The 17,427-nt window shown below is 42.8% G+C and overlaps 1 protein-coding gene across 3 annotated transcripts in view; it reads left to right on the forward strand.

Annotated features, from left to right (window-relative positions):
• Positions 1–17,427, forward strand: part of BEGAIN (brain enriched guanylate kinase associated) — a 180,744-nt gene that overhangs the window by 144,152 nt on the left and 19,165 nt on the right. The window lies entirely within an intron of this gene.

Consider the following 17,427-nt stretch of genomic DNA (forward strand, 5'->3'; position numbering starts at 1 on the left):
CTTGCCCAGGGTCACACAGCTAGTAAGTGTTATGTGTCTGAGGCTGGATTTGAACTCAGGTCCTCCTGAATTTAGGGCTGGTGCTCTATACACTGAACCACCTAGCTGCCCCCTCGAAGGTGATCTTGATAAACTTGGCAGGACCAGTCAGAACAGCCTAATGAATTCAATTGCCCAAGGAAAAGGCCCACAGTTTAAAGTATCTTGCCAATCTTGCCAACAGGACATAGGAGGTATTCAGGAAATATTTGCTGGATTAATATTAGAATGAAGATGCCTTTTGTCCATTCTTTATCTTGACATTTTCCCCCAAGAAAAGCAGGTGTTTAAAATGCTTAAAAGCCTAAGTTAGTTAAGGAATTCATCTTTGTGAAACCTTTCTATTCCCTCCCCTCTACAATCCAGACTAAACTTCCTTATGGGTAAATCTTTCACTCACTTCCTCAGAAATTTGCACTGGCTCACAACTGTTTAAACAAATAAGCTTCATTCTCTTTTGCCTAAAATCTGATATAATCTGACATTGATCATACTATTCTCCTGCATATTCTATTCTCCATTCAAATGGAATAATTTGTTTACCCTTAACTGTGTGCCCTGTACTTTCCTGTTTCCCTGTCTTTGCTGAAGCCATTCCCTGAGCCTGGAATGCCTTCCCTTTGAGCTATCTTCCCCAGGAAGCCCATCTCTGACACTCTCAATGGGCAACAGCCTTTCCCCTACCGGACCTCACATGGAACTTTCTTTGTATGTCTCTAATCAATCATTCAGTGTCTGCTGTGTACCAAGGTCTGTGGTAGGTGCTAGAAAAACCAAGACCAAAATGTAATGGTTCCTGCCTTCAAGAAGCTTACATTCTATCAGGAGGCAGAAATGGCATGTGTATCCAAACATATATATCCAAAAAACATATCCAAAATATACATACAATAAATAAAAAGTAATGGGGGGGGTACTAGAAGCTAGCTAATGTGTGATTTATATGGGATTTATATGGCCCTTGAACTGAGCTTTGAAGAAAACAAGGAATTCTAAGAGTAGAGGTGAGGAGAGAATGCATTCCAGGCATGGGGTCAGCCAGAGGGACAGGGATGGGAAATGGAGTGTTGTGCATAAGGAACATTACCAAAGCTAGTTTGGCTGGATATAGAGTGTGGAGGAGAATAAAGAATAATGAAAATGGAAGTTGCAGTCAGATTTTGAAGGGCTTTTAAGGCCGGGGGAATTTTTTTTTTATCCTGTAGGTAGTAGGGAGCCGCTGAGGTTTATTGAATGAAGAGAGACATGGTCAGACTCAATGCTTTAGAATTATCACCATGACAGCTATGTATGGAATGTATTAGGGAGAGGAGAAATTTGATGCCGAGAGATCAATTAGGAAGCTATTGCAAAAGTCCAGGAAAGAGGTGATAAGGGTATTATTTTGTAATGTGGTTTTGTGGATATGTGCCATATCCCCTTATTAGAATATTAGCTCTGTGAACATGGGGACTGCGTCTTATCGAAGTTTTATATCTGTCTCCCCGAGTAGCTGGCACAGTATTTTACAAACAGTAAGAATGTACCTGATAAGCATTGGTTAAATTGAATTGGCTCGTGCACAGAAGTGAGAGCAAGTTTTCAGACACCTCTGGCTGCTGCGGTTCTCCTGCACGGCAAATCCGCTCAGGTTCAGTGTGGGAAAGAGGAGTCATAGAAAGCTGAGCTCCCCTGAGCAGGTTCTGCTGGGGCGTGAGATGTTTGCTGATTCCGGAGGATTGCATTTGGTCTTAATGCTGGTAGAAGTATATACAGACTGGCTACTTTCTTGCAGGCCAGAAGGTGCCACATCCTGAACCACAGAAGAAATGTTGCAGGGAAATCCTTCTCTCCCTTTGGCTAGAAAATGGAGATTTGAGCAGCCAGACAATATGATACAAGGTTAGTGCTGGAAAGGACCTGAGAGAGCATTTAATCCAACTGCCTCATTTTTTTGGAGAAGAAAATAGGTCCATAGAGGTTAAGTGACTTGCCCTCAAAATCACATTAGCAATAAGCAGCAAACTCAGCTTTGAATGCAAGTAAAACAAACAAACAATTCTTCTCCGTGTTCTTTACCCATTTGTTGAATGTCCTCATTCTCTTTTTCTGTTGCCAAATTTATAAAAAAAAGAACTGACCCTTCTATAATTCTAGAGCTGAACAGGATCTGATAAGGCAATCTAGATTTAGAGCAGGTCTTTTTGTGGTGGCAAAGAGGTGGAAACTAAGGGTGTGCTTATAAGGTGGGGAATGACTGAACAAGTTATGGTATATCGATGTGATGGAATACTAGGGGGCTATAAGAAATGCTGAAGGGTGTGATTTCAGAGAAACCAGGGAAGACTTGTGTGAACTTATGCAAAGTGAAGTGAGAGCCAAGAGAACAATTTGTTTTTGTTTTGTTTGTTTTGTTTTATTTTGTTTTTGTTTTTGTTTCTTTGTAGGCAATTTGGGGTTAAGTGACTTGCCCAGGGTCACACAGCTAGTAAGTGTCAAGTGTTTGGTCTGAGGCCAGATTTTGAACTCAGGTACTCCTGACTTCAGGGCCGGTGCTCTATCCACTGTGCCACCTAGCTGCCCCACAAGCGAACAATTTGTAAAATAACTACAACATTGTGAAAAGAAACACCTTTGAAAGACTTAAGAACTCTAATCAGTGCAAGGAGCAATCACAATTCCAAAGGACTCAGACAACCCACCTCCTGACAGGAAGACTGGGGACTCTGAGTGAAGATTGAAATATCTATTTTTTTAATATATAGTCAACATAAAAATTGTTTCACTTTACTGTGCATTTTTGTTACAAGGGTATTGTTTTTCTTTTTTTTAGTTGGGGGGAAGGAGAAAAGGTTGATTTTTATTCATGGAACAATTTTTTTAAAGAGATAATCTAACCCAACTTCTTGCCCTAAATAATTGAATGTCTAAAAAAACTATCCAATACTGGTTATCATCAAAATCATTCTTCAGTATCTCCTGGTGATTCCATAGCATTCCTTGTTGGTTGTCACAAAAATGTTACTTATGTCCTGCCTTCCTTGCTATATTTCCTGCTTTCATTTGTATCCCCTTCCTATTGGACATGCCATCAATACTCCCTTTATAAAATAATAACTCACATTGTTATTATGGTAAATGTTCAAAAAGTGCTTTGTTTGCCAAAACCCTTTATATGTAGGTTATCCCTATTTTACAAATGAAGAAACTGAGGCCCAGAGAAGTGAAGTAACTTTTCCAAGGTCACATAGCTAGTAAGTAACAGAATCAGGACTAGAACCCACATCCTCTAACCATAGATCCAATGCGCCCCTATACATTTTGCTATACCCTCCACTCCCCCCTACACAGACACCCAATTTCCTGTGCTTATAGCCTTTAACCTTTCCTGAGCCAAGAAAATCATACTTCCTTAAACTTTCCCACATGATGCCATTTTCCAGCCTTCCATCATTTCTTATGCTTTTCCCAGTCCTTCTCTAGCATAGTCCAACCTTTCCAAAACTCAGTGACCATGAGACCTGAGCCCATGAGATGTCCAAGATGGAAGGGACACTAGAGAACATTTTGTCCAATACCCTCATTTTTAAAAGAGGAAACTTAGGTCCAAAGGGTTAGACTAATTGGCAAAATGATCATTTCTCTGCCATTATTGGAAAAATTACAACACACTGTGTTGTTAGAAAGGAAAGAGGGCACCTACAATTTTGTTGTTTAGTCATTTTCAGTCATATCCAACTCTTCATGACTCCATTTGGGGTTTTCTTGGCAAGGATATTGGAGTGATTTGCCATTTCCTTCTCTGGGTCATTTTACAGAAGAGTAAACTGAGACAAACACAGTTAAGTGACTTGCCCAGGGTCACACAGCTAGTAAATGTCTGAGGCCACATTTTAACTCAGATCCTCCTGACTCCACTCTATCCACTGCACCACCTAGGTTTCCCAGGGTAGCTGTAATACCTTGCATCTACTTTCACATGATGCCTTGAAGTCATGACACTAGGATTCCCAGTATAGCTTCTTAATATCCATCATGATGGAAATTTTTTTAAACTTTTCCTTCTGAATTAAGCTTATTTATAACTGTCTTCCATCCTAGGACTCTTTACTCCAAGGGTCGTCCTTTAAGAACCACAGTTTAATATAATGAAAGCAACATTGGATTTGGAGTCAGAGGATCTGGTTTCAAATTTTTATGTGACCATAGAGAAATCACTTGCCTTTCTAGGCCTTGGCCGCTTCACCTGTAAACTGAAAGGATTGAATTATAAATCTTCATTCTAGCTCTAGACTATATAATCCTATATTCCTCTGGCCATTTGAATTATAGAGTGAAAAGAGCACTGAATTAGGCATTGGGATACCTTAAGTCTGAGCCTGGTTCTGTTGTTAATTTATTCTCCAAACTTGGTCAAGTTACTTTAATTCTTTGGGCCTCAGTTCCCACATCTATAAAAATCAATTAACAAATATTTTAACCACTTGTTGTGGATCAGGCACTGTGCTAGGTGGTGCGCATACAAATAAACAAATGAAACAGTCCCTAATCACATGGAGCCTACATTCTATATAGGGGAAGACAATAAGTACATATATAGATATTTGCAGAATAAATATAAGAATAAATACAAATAAAAAACAAACCATCAGGTATTTTGAGAGGACAGAAGACTTAGATGGTCTCTAAGATCCCAGCCCTGATATTCTATACTCTATGACATGAAAGTCCCCTCTGGCTCTAACATTCTTTCTTCTTTGATTCTAAATTCCTTTCCAACTGTGACATTCGCTGGTTCTGTGAATGTGAGGTCTCTTCTATATCTAAGATTCTCTCTTCTATAATTCTAACATTCTGTGTCCTGAGGTACCTTCTTGATCTAACATTGTATGAATTTGCCTCCAATTAAGTGAGTGAGGGAAAAAATATGGAGCCCTCCCAACTCTCTTTCCTCCCAGCTGCTGACTTCACCCTGTCTTTCCTCAGTTGTGATGGAATCACTGTCAAATCCCCAGATGTCTGCTCTCTGAAGCTCTGCCCACTGGTCAGGCACAGTAGTAATTAGTTGGAACTAATTGGCCTTCCTATTTGGAGGACTCAGAGAAATGACCAAGAATTCCAATAGCTAGTGGGGAATTTTCCAAGCAGCAGAATAGCTCATCCCATTAGTGTGACAGCAGCACTCTCACTCTACAGAGGGGATTAGAGTCTGTCTTCAGGGCTCCTACAGCCTAATTTGAGCTGTTGGGATAAACAGCTGTTGGATTAAGTTGCCCACTAATGGGAACATTTAGAGAATCAATAATTCAGCTGGTTCTTTTCATGAGAGTGAAAGTCAACTTCACATCTTTGATGAACCTCCAGATCAATATTGGCTTCCAGAGAAAGATTTTCAGCTAATTGCTGAGCTACATCCTCTCCTTATCATAACAATGTTTATTAAATTCACCCAAGACCGTCACAACACAACTGGGACAATGGAGAGGAAACTGACATGGAGAAGCAGTCAATCACGTGTATCACGGGAGAAAAGCGCTGGGTTCCTAAGACTAGGAGACCTTGCTCTTATCCTGGCTTTGGTTCTAGCTGTGTTGGACATTTAACTTTTATTCCCTGAGTTCATTGTCCTCATGTGTGGGAAAATACGGTTTTAAAGGAGTAAAAAAATAAGAAAAACCAAAAATGTATATATTACGTAGAAGACACACTATATACAGTGTGTCACAAAAGTCTTTGTGAGATTCAAAAGTTCACTTAAGATTTGTGGCACACCCTGTACATCATAGACATTTTGAAAAAAGAATCAGAAGATACTAGGCATAGAAATCAAATAACATTGCAAAAATACAATTAATTATATTTTAACAGAAAGGAAAAAGCTCATTATTGGGGTGGGAGTCATTCCTGAATTAGTATTTGTATGCAGTCTAACCACTTAGGTCAAAGACAAAAATTAATAAGTTACAAGAGAGAATTAAAATGAGAAAAAAATCTGATATACAGTTAAAACAACTTCAGTTTTCCTCTTTAAATGAGATATTGACTTCAGAAAATGAGAAAAGGATAGAGGACATCAGCATCAATTGGTATTAATTTTATATAGAAGTGTAACTGACACGAATCAATTGACAAAATGAGGAGGCCAAGACAACCTTAAAAAACCTCAAACACCTGATTTACTTGCCAAATAGAGAGATGACAGCCAAGTCACTTTTTAGAACAAGATGTCTCATAAAATGCCATTTCTCATGGTTTTTGTTGTTGTCATTCAGTCATTTCCAACTCTTTGTGACCCATTTGAGGCTTTCTTGGCAAAGATACTGGAGTGGTTTGCCATTTCCTTCTCCAGCTTAATTTATAAATGATGAAACTGAGGCAAACAGGGTTAAGTGACTTGCCCAAGGTCACACAGCTCGTGTCTGAGGCCGGATTTGTACTCAGGTATTCCTGACTCCAGGACTGACACTCTATCTAGGTGCCTTTTGGCACATGATAAAACCAACTGCCAAATCTTTTATTTACTTTTCCAAAAATTTGTGAGCCATCCTTCCATTCAGCTTCAGCTTCCTTCTTTCTTCTGGTTACATTTATAGTGAGAATGCCAAGGTTGCTATAGTTCGTCTCCTCAGTAGAACGTGCATGTGTCGGTCATTGTACAAGGATCTCATATTTAGGGGACTGAGTTAATACATATCAGAGTAGTATGAATGAGATTCGCTTACTCCCTTCCTTTAAGGCTTATTTCAGGTCCCATCTCCGTCAAAGGCCTTTCCGAATTTCTCCAGGTGAAAGCAATCTCTCCTTTCTCAAGTTTCTCTCGAAAAAGCAAAGACTTTGCTTTGCTCTCCTATCTCAGCCTGCTTTGTCTCAGTTATTCATTTGCATTTCCAGACCCACCATCTGATTGCAAGCTCCACAAAGACCGCCTAAGCAATATGTTTGTGCTGAGAACAAAGGACCTTGAAAACAGTTAATAAACATTACTTTAAAAAAAAATAACATTTAAAATAATATTTTAAGCAATTGTGTCCTTGGGAGAGGGGCCTGAGTTAGTTCTGGTCAGCACAAGACCACAAAAGACAGGTGTAGAAAGAGTACTAGGTTTGGAATCAGAGACCCCAGTCTCTGGCATTGGCCACCTGTGTGGCCTCAGGCCAAGTCACTTGTCCGAGAAGGACTTGTTTCTCAATCTATTGGACTAGATAACCACTGAGCTCTCTTTCAGCTCTAATATCCTATGATTCTATAACCTGGATTTGAATCTCAGTTTCTTATATGTGAGCTTAGGAACCTCAGTTTTTTAAAGGGGGTTGACATGACCTGTACCATCTACTTCACAGAGTTATTGTGATGAAAACAATGCCTATAAATGTTGGCCCAGGCCATTTCCCAAGGGGAAAATAGAGCCCAAACATATCTTTTTTGGTGATGTTTTATGGCTGCCAATTTTAGCACACTCTGAAGAAGTGCAGTTGTGGGTCACTCAAAGAAAAGTGCAAAGCTTTATGGTGGGCACAGTAGGCTACAGCATCCTATCAATAACAACTAACATCAAAGAAACAGAGTAAGAGATATTTTCCAAGCAATACGGCCCAGAAAAGGAACTGGGTCAACTATAGAACAAGATGCATGGTCTGCGTGTTGCCCTGTTATCCACCTGGAGTTCAGCAATCTAGAGTAAGGTCCCCCTAAAATTGCAGGTGGCTCCCCTGTGGAAGATTTAGGAGAAGTATCAATAGATATTAGCAAGGGCTCCTCTCTGTTCCTAACCCCATGGAAACACTGGCATGGACTGGCAAGCATGGAGGGAAATGAAACAAGGGAAATGGAGGGATTTGCAGGATCTGTATGCCTTCGTATGTTTGCGTTTGTTGCCTAGGAGGTTTCAGGGTCTTCCAATAGTTGGGAGAGAGGGAAAGGGGGAACATGTTTGTTGTTGCTTGGTGGAATGATACAAGTTACAAAGCAGCCCATTGTCCTGTGGACAGCTGGGATATTCCAGAGGGCAGAAACTGCCCTGATTGTAGTGCTTTAAGGCTTATCAATGAGGACTTCCCTAAAACAGCCTTATGAAGTAGGGAATGTATGCAGTTGTTTTGTTTGTTTGTTTTTCTTTACTGGATTTCTAATTTCAACAAGAGTGTTGGGGTCTCCCAGGAAGGATCTAACTCAGCCAATGCAGATCAGCATCTTCTTGGCAATTTAGCATCTTAGAGAGTCATTGAGGAACAGTGGGTGGAGGCACAGAAAAGTTACATTTTGATTTTGCCTTGCTTTGTATCCTCATTGCTTAGCACACAATGGTCACTTAATAAATGCTAGTTGTGCTAAGGTGAAGGCATTAGAATTATCTTTCTAGACCAGCTCTGTCATCCACTATTCTCTCTTCCTTTTCTCGAGGCTCTGTGAAGAGGTGGCCCTTCTCCTAACCAAGGCCAGCCTCTCTCCACATGTGCCCTCCGTCCCACTCCCTCCTGTCACCTCAGGGGCCTTGCATCTTTGGCCACTCCCTTTCTCTGTACAATTTTCAGTCTCCTCCTATCAACTGGACCTTTCTTTGCTGCCCATGTGTTGCCCTTACTTAACAAACCTTCTCTTGAGTCCTCAAGCCACCGTCCTACATCTCACCTCGCTTTCACAGCCAAACTTCTAGCAAACTCTATCTATTGTCGCCTCCGTCTCCTGCTACTCAAGATCACAGAATTTAAGGAAGAGACTAAAGTGATCATCTGTTCTAACCCATACGTAAAAGGAGTCTGCACTATGACATACCTGACAAATGGTCACCCATCCTTTGCTCGAATACCTCCAAGAAGAAAAAACCGAGCCCCTCATTCTGCTTTTTAACAGCTCTAATTATTGGGAAGTTTTTCAGACATCAAGTCTTCATTTGCCCCATTGCAGTACCTTTTCATAGCTAGGTTGTGCAATGAATAGGTTGTGCACTGGGCTTGGAATTAGGAAGATTTATCTTCGTGAGCTCAAATCCAGCCTCAGACATTTATTAGCTGTATGACCCTGGGCAAATCTCTTTATTTGGTTTGCCTCAGTTTCCTCATCTGTAAAATGAGCTGGAGAAGGAAATGGCAAACCACTCCAATATCTCTGCCAAGAAAAGCCCAAATGAGGTCATGAAGATTCAGATCCAAATGAAACAACTGGACCACAAAATATCTACCCATTCTACCCACTGAAGCCAAACAAAACATGCCCAAAGTCACAGGTCTAGAGCTGGAAAAGGTCTGAGAGGCCATCTAGTTCAATTCCTTCCTTTTACAATTGAAGAAACAGGAAAGTGAAGTGACTTGCCCAAGGTCCCACAGGCTGAATGCATCAGACACAGGATTTGAACCTCGGTCCTCTGACTCTAGTGCCAGTATTCCTTCCAGCATTCCATGCTGCCTCCTTTTCAGTTCTTCTAATTCCTCCTCCAGCCCTTCAAATACTTGACTACAGCTCACACGTCTCCCTTCTTCCCCTCTTCTCTAATCTAAGCATCCCTAGCTCCTTTAACTGATCTTCAATGACATGGACTCAAGGCCCCTTCACCATCTTGGACACTTCCCTCTGGATGCTCTCAGCTTCTCGGTCTGCAGTGTCAGGAACTGAACACGGGATCCACATGTATTCTGACTAAGGCAGCGTGTTGTCATTCAGTCATTTTTCAGTCATGTCTGACTCTTCATGACCCCATTTGGGGTTTTCTTGGCAGAGATACTGGAGTGGTTTGTCATTTCCTTCTCTAGCTCATTTTACAGATGAGGGAACTGAGGCCAACAGGGTTAAGTGACTTGCCCAGGGTCCCACAGCTAGTAAGTATCTGAGGCCAGATTCCAACTCAGGTCTTCCTCACTCCACAGCTGGTACTCTATCCATTGTGCCACCTAGCTGCCCCCTAAGGCAGAGTACAGACGGACTATTGCCTCTGTGTTCCTTGAAGCAAGGCTGCTCAATGCAGCTCAGTATCACATTAGCATTTTTGGCTCCCACATCAATGTGCTGACTCATATTGAATTTACAATCCAATAAAACCCACTCCTCAATCTGCTGCAATCCGACTTCCGACCTCACTGCTCAACTGAAACTGCTCTCTCAAACCAACTGTCTCTGAGTGGGTAAATCCAATGACCATTGCTCAGTCCTTATCCTTCTTGACCTCTCTGCAGCACTTAACATTGTTAATTACCCCCCACTCCCGGTGCTCTCACCTCCCTGGCTTTTTCTGGCACTGGCTCTTCTCCTATCTCCCCAAGCAATCCTTCTCTCATTTGCTGCATCTTCATCCATCTCCTGCCATGAGTGTCTCCCAAGGCTCTGTCCTGGGCCCCCTTCTCTTCAGTTGCTCTCTCTCTCAGTGATCTCATTGACTCCCATGCTGAAGCTCCCAACTTCAGTTATCAGTCTATGTAGATGAGTCAGTCTCAGCGCTAGCCCCAAATTATCAGCTGTTTATTGGACGTCTCCACATGGATACCCTGTAGGCATCTCAAACTCAATATGCCCAAAACTCATTATCTTGCTCCCAAATGCCACCCCTCTTCCAAACTGCCCATTTCTCCTGAGCACTTTTCTTCCAGTATCTTCCACTCTTCCATCTCCCTCACCTCCCATCTCCAACCAGTTGTCCAAGGATAATTAATAATAGCTAACATTTATATAACGCTTACCGCGTGCTGAGCACTGTGCTAAGTGCTTCACAATCATTGATTCACTTGACTCTCACAACAACTCTGTGAGGTAGGTGCTATTATTATCCCCATTTTACAGATGAGGAAACTGAGGCAGAGGTTAAGTAAAGTGACTTGCTTGGGGTCCCACAGATAGGAATTGTCGAGGCTGGCTTTGAACTTGCGTCTTCTTCACTCTATCCACTGCACCACCCAGCTGCCTAGGACATCAAGTCTCCTCAATTCTACTTTTCACAACATTTTTTACATCCCTTCTTTCCTCACCAAGCCAACCCCTGGTTCAGGCCATCATCATCATCATCTTTCACCTAGACTATGGCAGCTGCTTCCCCACTTTCAGCTTCTCTCCTTTCTAAGACACCCTCCACAGAGCTGCCCAAGCAATCTTCCTAATGCCTAAGATTCCCCACACCTGTCTCTCCCCATGCTCAGGGACCTTCAGGAGCTCTCGTTTGGGGGGAGGAGAGAAAGGGGAAGATACTTGTTGCTTGGCAGAATGATAAAAGTTACAAAGCAGTCCATTTACCCATGGGCACCGGAGTATTCCAGAGGGCAGACAACTGCCCTGGTCTTAGTGCTTTAAGGCTTATTGAGGACTTTCCTTAAAATAGCCTTGTGAGGTAGGGAGTACAAGTCGGGGTTTTTTTGGTTTTGGTTTTGGACTGGATTTCTAATTTCAACCAGAGTCCAGGGAGGAACTCACTCAGCCATTGAAAATCGGCATCTTCTTGGCAACTTAGCCTCTTACAGAATTGCCTGGAGGTACCAAGAAGTTAAGTGACTTGCCCACGGCCCCACACAGCCAGGATGGGGCAGAAATGGTACTTGAACCCAGGTCTTCCTGGCACCAGGACCAGCTCTGTCATGCTCCCTGTCAGTGTGCAAGGGTTATTATTTCATTTTACAGGTAAGGAAAGTAAAAAGTTCAGACGGCTGACATACCTTGTCTATAGTCACTATGTGACAAAGACAAACCTAGGTCTCCTGCCTCCAGAACCAGGACCCTTTCCACTACATGCCATTTCCTTCCCACAATGTCTTATCTCTTATTCCCAAATCTCTAACTCTCCCACTCTGATGATGATCCCAGAAGCCAGATTCAAATTTTAAATTGCTTGCCTGTCAGGAAGAATGCCCTGTCAGTACCTCAGACTCAGCATATCTAAGACTGTGTTCATCTTCTCCCTTTGCTAAGCCTACACCTCTTTGCATCCCCATTTCAGTTGATGGTAAGTGCCATCCTCCAAGTCACAGAGATTGAAAATCTTGACATAGTCTTTGACTCTTTCCTCACCCTCCCATCTAACCAATCCCCAACTCCTGTCAGTACCACCTCCACAATGTCAGAACTACCTCCACCATGTCCCTATCCTCTATTCCCTCTGCCACCACCAACCTATTGTAGGGCCTCATCATCTCTCACCAGGGCTGCTGCAATAGCCCCCTAACTGCTAACTGGGCTCTCTGCTTCTAATCATAGAATCTCAGTAGAAAGGATATCAGAAATAATCACTTTCAAATTATACCTGAACAGAATGCTCTCTACAGTATCCTGACAGTGGTCATCTTGTCTCTGCTTGAATAAGTATAATAGTAATAATAGACAGCATGGAGTCACAATAATAGGTAGCATAGGGTCACACAGAGAGTAAGTGCCTGAGGCTGAATTTGAGGGTCTTCTCGACTCCAAGCCCTATGCTCTATTACCTAGAGTACTACCTAGGTGCCTAGGTGAAAAGTTAAAATAATGAGGTCATTGAAGCCCTTCAGTAGTGGAGACCCCAACATGATACCTCATTCTACTTTCAAACAGCTCAGATAGGAACAGCAAATGAGACTGAGAAGGAATGGTTAGAGAGATAGGAGAAGAACCAGTGTCAGAAAAACCCAGGGAGGTGAGAGCACCAGGAGTAGGGGGTAATTAACAATGTTAAGTGCTGCAGAGAGATCAAGAACGATGAGGACTGAGCAAAGGTCATTGGATTTACCCACTCAGAACTGCTCTTAGTTCTTTCCTTTGAAGCAAAATTAATGAATGAACAAACAAGTAGCATTTATAAAGCATTTGTTATGGACCAAGCCCTGTCCTAAGCCCTGGGAATACAGATACCAGCAGCAAAGATAGTTATGCCCTCAAAGACCTTATCTTCCACTGGGGAGACAACACACATAGAAGAACGGTGGCCAGGGAGAAGCATTTGACAGGGATGGGGAATGATGTCACTGGGGAGGACATTGGCCCACTCCATCCAAGACCAGTGTCACAGCTGATTTGATCTAGGTTTCAGAATCAGGTGGCTGCAGTTGGAGTTGGGAAGACTTGAGTTCAAATCCAGCTTCAGATATTAGCTATGGGACCCTGGGCAGATCACTTAACCTCTCAAGGCCTTAGCTTCTCGTCTATAAAATGAGAAAGTTGAACTCAACCTTTGAGTTCTCTTTCAGCTACAAATCTATGAGCATATGAACTGGGAAGCAGGAGGAGAGAATTGGAGAAGGAATGGGTGCCTGTGGAGCATCAAGGCAGCTGCCCAGAGCCAGAGAGGAAGAAGCCCACTATCTCCCAAGCCTTATGGGATCATACAAATACTAAGTTGGAAGGGACATCCCTTCGCCTCTCATTTTACAGACAAGGAAATAGAACCAGATAGACTAAGTGCCTTGTGGGTTATCACACAGGTAATGAGTGGAAGAGCTGAGAATTGAACCCAGGACGTAGGATCAGAGATCTGCAAAGCTGGAAGGGACCTTGGGCCAATCGTCTTGTCCAACCTCTTCATTTTATAAATGAGAGAACTGAGGCCCAGAGGCAGAAAGAGAGTTGCCCATGGTGACCCAGGTAGTGTCACAGGAAGATCAAACCCAGGTCCTGTGACTCCATGGTTAGCACTTTTTCCCAACGCCTTCCTCAGTGCCCTGCTGATGCCTGTGACTCCAAACACAGCCCTCTTTATACCATACCAGGTTGCCTTCTCCAGGCCCAACCTCACAAGTTCTTGTAGCTTTAATCTTCACTCCTCCCACCATCTTGCTCACCCTTCTCTGGGCATGTTCTAGAACCAAAGCCATCTCTTGCTGCCAGAGGAGACAATACCAAGAAGTTCCAGTCTTGGTTATAGCTTGTGACTATGAAGCGCCTCAATTCTAACAGCTTTGTTGCTGCTTAGTAATTAGCTGTGTCTGACTCTTTGTGACCCCATTTGGAGTGTTCTTGGTGGGTTTGGTCCATACTGGAATAGTTTACCATCTCCTTCTCTGGTTTATTTTACAGACAAGGAAACTGAGGCAAATAGGGTTAAGTGACTTGCCCAAGGTCACATAGCTAGTAAGTGTCTGAAGCTGGATTTGAACTTGGCTCTTCCTGACTCGAGACCCAGTGCTGTATCCACTGCCCTATCAATTCTAACAGCATTTCCCACCAAAAGAGCTAGCATGCATTACCTGTAGAACTGAACTGGGCTTCCATTCAGGAAGACATCCATCCATCTGGCCTCAGGTAAAGGACAAGGTAGAGACAAGGGTGATGTGGACCTTGGCAGAAACAGTGTCTGAACAACCCACTCTCCAACCTGCCACTTCTTTCTCCCTTCTAGCCATGCAGGAAGGGGAGTGTTGAGGGAATATTTTGATCAAGGCTGACTGCCACCCTGTAGTTTATTTACAACACTGAAGTGTTTCACTCATGTACTATCAACCTTCTCACTCTATGTGTGAGGCAGATGGTCTTGTTCCCCAGTTTACAGATTAAAAAACTAAAGCACAGAAGAGAATTCACTTACATAAGATGATGGAACATCGATGACAAAGCTTGGAAGAGAACCCAGTTCTCCCAACCTTCGTGTTCTTCAGTCTCATCAAACCAGAAGTTTTTAAATACCAGCCACCACACAGCAAAGAATGATGGGAAAGAGAACCGGCCCTAGAGTCAGGAGAGTTACAGCATCATGGGTTTGGAGTTGGAAAGAACTGAGGAGACATCTAGAGCAACTCATTCATCTTACACAGAGAGGCGCTCATGCTCAGAGCCATTGGGACTTAACCCAGTGTCACGCAGCTGGTAAATGTCAGAGATGGGGTTGTAACCCGGGTCTCCTGACTCCCAAGTCCAGCATTCTATCCACTCTATACCACTTACTAGCTGTGTGACATTGGGCAAATCACTTCCCCTGTTTGGGTGGATTGCTCTTAGCTGTAAAGCAGGTTAATGCATTTCCTCCCTCACACGCCTATTGTAAGAAATTAATGAGGTCAGGCATGCTAAGTGCCTCACACATCTGAATTGTCATTGCCCAAGGCTGTATCGTCTGTTTTTGTACCTCCTGGCCATAGCTGGCCTCTGATATCTGTGGCCATGTAAAAGGAGAATCAAAGAATGCCACCACTGCAAAATGAGCTCAGAGATTTTTCTGTGTAATATAGAGAGATAGAAATAGATATATAGATACGTAGATATATACCAGGTAGGAGGCTCGGGGAGGAGAAGGTAGATTTGTGGAACTCTAATCCATTTTCCACATACTGTCAGATTAATGTTCCTAAAGGATGTCTCTCATTATAACACATGACCATCATGAGAAGCAATGGGATAAAAACAATACTGGACCTGGAGTCAAGAGATGTGAGTTTGAATCTGAGCTCCTACAATACTAGCTGTGTGATCTAAATCAAGTCTTTTAACTTCATTGAGCTTTGGTTTATTAACAAAAATGATCATAATAATAATAGCTAACTTTTTTATAGTGTTGTAAGGTTTCTTTACCACAACCCTAGAAGGTAGATGATATTATTATCCCCATTTTACAGAGGAAAAATTGAGGCAGACAAAGGTTGAGTAACTTGCCCAATGTCACTAAGCTAGTATCTGAGGAAGACTCAGATAGTCCTGACCCCAACTTCAACAATTCATCTAATAAAATGGAGATCATATTACTTACACCTCAACAGGTTTATGTGAGGACAATCAATCAGTCAAATTAAGTGCCAGGAGGGAGAGAATTCCAGGTATGGGGGATAGCTAATGCAAGCACTCAGTCAGCATATGGAGTGTCTTGTATGAGGAATAATAACAACTTACATTTCTGTAACTCATTTAAGGTTTTAAAGTGCTATTTCCCATACCAGGACACCTCTCCTTCCTCAACCCCCTTACTGAATTCCCCAGTTTCCCTTAAGTTCTAGCTAAGACCCACTTTTACAGGAAGCCTTCCTCAGTGCCTTCCTTCTGTTAATCGTTCCCTGTGTATCCTCTCTATAGCTTGTTGGTATATATTTGTTTGTAGGTTGTATCCTCCATTAGACTGTAAGCTCCTTGAGGGCAGGTATCGTCTCTTGCCTCTTTTTACATCGCCAGCACTTAGTACAATGCCTGGCACATAGGAGCACTTAACAAATGCTCGTGGCCTTGACTGGACCTCTCTAGACCTCCATTTTGTCATCCACAGAATGACTAGATGAATTCTAAGATTCCTTTCAGCTCTTACAGTCTAAGGATTTGTGGTTTCTTTGCTCCAGTTTAGAGCCTTCCCAGCTCTAGGTAGCCCTTCAGGAAGCCAAGCTCCAGAAAAGGAAGCCCACTGGGAAATCACCTCTCCATGCATCCACCTGTTGCTTCCCTGAGTCCCTATCTCCAGCTCCTGGTCCCAAAGTAGTGCAGGGCCTGGGGATATTGTAAGTCCTCCATTCTGCCCTGGGAAGACCTCTTTGCCCATCTCCTCCCCAACTCAAACAGCCATGCAGAAAGCCATTGGCCTGGCCTGTCTAGGTGAGGTGATACCCAGGCTTCCCACTGACTATGTTGGCTGACTATTAGTTTCCCTGTTTGGAAGATGTGCTCATTGTAGGAGAAATAGGCTGTGTTTTTTCAAAAGGTTCTCAGTTGCAACTAAAAATAGGCAGCTGAGGAGCATGCTCATTTGAGAAGCAGGGACTTTGGGATTACAGGAAAGAAGGAACATCTTCACTGCTCTTTTAAAAAGAGTGTGTTTGAGGAGGAGTCCTCCCTTAACTCTTCTACCTGAAGCTAATTATAAGTGCCTGCTATATTTGCATGTCAACTGGCTTCTGATTCATATTAATAGCAGAGCTATTTAAATTCAGCTGGGCTAGGCTGTGGCCTCTCTCCTGGAGCCTCAGAATGTCAGAGATGAAAGAGACCTTAGAATCCTGGAACATAGAATGTCAGAACAGGAAGGGGCCTTAGAACATCAAATTTAGAATGACAGAGCTGGGAGGGGCCTTGAAATCCTTGAACATAGAATGTCAGAGCTGGGAGGGGCCTTGAAATCCTAGAACATAGAATGTCAGAGCTGGGAGGGGCCTTGAAATCCTTGAACATAGAATGTCAGAGCTGGGAGGGGCCTTGAAATCCTTGAACATAGAATGTCAGAGCTGGGAGGGGCCTTGAAATCCTAGAACATAGAATGTCAGAGCTGGGAGGGGCTTTAGAACATAAAATATAGAATGTCAGAGCTGGGAGGGGCCTTGAAATCCTTGAACATAGAATGTCAGAGCTGGGAGGGGCCTTGGAACCTAGACCATAGAATATCAGAGTTGGAAGGGGCCTTAGAACATAGAACATAGAATGTCAGAGCTGGGAGGGGTCTTGAAATCCTAAAACATAGAATGTCAGAATTGGGAGAGGCCTTAGAACATAAAACATATAATGTCAGAGCTTGCTAAGGCCTTGGAATCCTAGAACATAGAATGTCAGAGTTAGAAGGGG

Source organism: Phascolarctos cinereus, unplaced genomic scaffold, assembly GCF_003287225.1.
Source record: "Phascolarctos cinereus isolate Bilbo 61053 unplaced genomic scaffold, phaCin_HiC Scaffold_2;HRSCAF=192, whole genome shotgun sequence".
NCBI lineage: Eukaryota > Metazoa > Chordata > Mammalia > Diprotodontia > Phascolarctidae > Phascolarctos > Phascolarctos cinereus.